The sequence below is a fragment of the Oratosquilla oratoria genome, chromosome 5 (assembly GCF_046742065.1).
Source record: "Oratosquilla oratoria isolate Oo_2021 chromosome 5, ASM4674206v1, whole genome shotgun sequence".
Classification (NCBI taxonomy): Eukaryota; Metazoa; Arthropoda; class Malacostraca; order Stomatopoda; family Squillidae; genus Oratosquilla; species Oratosquilla oratoria.
The window spans coordinates 11,871,382-11,873,881 of NC_134781.1; the positions used below are offsets into that span (position 1 = coordinate 11,871,382).

At 28.5% G+C, this 2,500-nt stretch overlaps 1 protein-coding gene across 1 annotated transcript in view; it reads right to left on the reverse strand.

The window, feature by feature from the left end:
* Positions 1-2,046: 2,046 nt before the first annotated feature.
* LOC143025367 (G-protein coupled receptor moody-like) overlaps positions 2,047-2,500 on the reverse strand; it is an 81,492-nt gene continuing 81,038 nt past the window's right edge. The window contains exon 11 of the mRNA XM_076184913.1: positions 2,047-2,500. This exon is cut by the window's right edge and continues 547 nt beyond it. The gene's annotated coding sequence lies outside the window, so the exon portion shown is untranslated.

A 2,500-nucleotide genomic window follows, 5' to 3' on the forward strand; every position in this document is an offset into this window, starting at 1 on the left:
GGCAACATGCATTGTACTGCCCGGGCTCTAGGCTTCACTACGAAAAACAAAGTCTAAGCATACTGTACAAATGATAAGATGGAGATGATTCAACTTTCTCTCTCTATCTCATTCTCAAGACACATACACTCGTAGGTCTTATCTGAATACTTATCAATTACATTTTTTATTTAATTTTACTGAACTGGGTGAGAACACCACTTGGTGTGATAGAATAGATTTAAAGAAATTATTTACATAACATTAATTAAATGCATTCATACTGCACGGCCAAAGCATTCCACTGCGCAATGGTTTACTGAATACATCGTAACTTAACATTTCATACATCAGAATGATACAAATACATATTATACTTAAGTTGCAGTGATAAGATATCTGTTGCGAAGAAAAACTTAATTACGAAAAATATATTTACATAGTTTTGAAAATGGTAAGTTAAGGTATTTGCAAAACACACATGGTATACAATGCTTATGAAGAATGGTTATAGCTGATATGAAAAAATACTATTATCTTACTACATTATACTTTTCTAAATATCTATGTGTATATTGTAGTCACCAAAAACATTTCATACAACATTACGCATAACAGACTAGATTAATTAAAGTTACCCTTATAAATTTTGTTTTCTTTGACAATTTAGTTTTCTTTTTCAACTTTGAATCTAAAATTTGGAAATTAATACATTAAATGGTTGCATAATCATTTTGCTACATTGTCTATATAGTATTTTAGTAGGCTATTTTATTGTAAAATTTTATTGATAAATAGTGATAAAATTCTTGTCAAAAATGACAATACTTTATATTATAAATAAAACCAAGTTTTCTGTCATATAATCACATACACTACAGTCCATAAGACTATGAATTGACTGAGCAAGTAGGTCTGCCCCACATCTATCAACTCTAACTTCCTTCCATTTCATTATTTCCTTCCACTGAACCCCCAAATCCCCCCTTCCTCCCTCCCTCTCCCCCATCTTATCTATCCTGCCCTCCAACTAACTAACTAACATATAAACATTCGGTGGATTTTCTACGAAGTTTATTGCATAACAGAAAAAACTATGGCAATATTACATTAAGTTTCCACTATAGATATATATATATATATATATATATATAAATGTGTATGTGTGTGCTTGTGTGTGTGTGTGTGTGTGTGTGTGTGTGTGTGATTCACCATGGTCTTGGATCACGTGTTGGGCTCGGAATGGACAGCTATTTCCCTCTCGGAAGAGATCTCAGAGCTCATATATTACCGATCTATGGGTAATGCTGTTACCTTACACGGACACACACACCCAACTCCCCGCCCACGAGAGTTGGAGTAACGACACGCAGTGCAATGAATTACCTAGTTGTATTTACCTAGTTGTATTTTGCGGGAAGAGAGCTATGCTCGTAGTGACTCGCTATTGTATCTTTCCGCTGTGTGTGTGTGTGTGTGTGTGTGTGTGTGTGTGTGTGTGTGTGTGTGTGTGTGTGCGTGCGTGCGTGCGTGCGTGTGTGTGTGTGTGTGTGTGCGCGCCTCCCTGCCTGTATTTGTTTCTAAATAATATATGCTTGTACATATGTCTGTCTATGTCTATCAGTTATTTACTTTTCTTTCCTTTGTCAATTAATCAATTACTTGTGACCTGTCTTTTATTTGTCTGCTAGTATGTATTTATGATTGCATCATGTATATGATTGTACATATTCACGGATATAATGTACTCAACAAGATTTGATTAACTTTATCGATTTGAGAAAAAAATAACAATAATAATGATAATAATAATAATAAATAATAATAATAATAATAATAATAATAATAATAATAATAATAATAATAATAATAATAATAATAATAATAATAACAATAATAATAATAATAATAATAATATGATAATAATAATAATAATAATATTAATGATAATGATAACAACAATAATAATAATAATAATAATAATAATAATAATAATAATAATAATAATAATAATAATAATAATAATGATAATGATAATGATAATAATAATAATGATAATAACAATAATAATAATAGTAATAATAATAATGATAATAATAATAATAATATGATAATAATGATAATAATAATAATAATAATAATAATAATAATAATAATAATAATAATAATAATAATAATAATAATAATAATAATAATAATAATAATAATAATAATAATAATAATAATAATAATAATAATAATAATAATAATAATAATAATAATATCATTATTATTGTTATTATTATTTTTCCACTGATGTATGACAACAGCGTTTGTCATCACAATATACTTTCGTATTCTATAAAGCAGCATTAGTGTCGTGTTTGATATCAAAACATAGTTTCGAATCCTATTATAAGTGTGTAAGATCCTGTAAAACAAAAGGAGAAGAGGGGGCGAAGTAGATCGCACAAACCTTATAACTAGTTTAGAAATAAGACGATGGTTTCCTCAAGGAGGCTCATAGAGTCTTCTTGAGGAA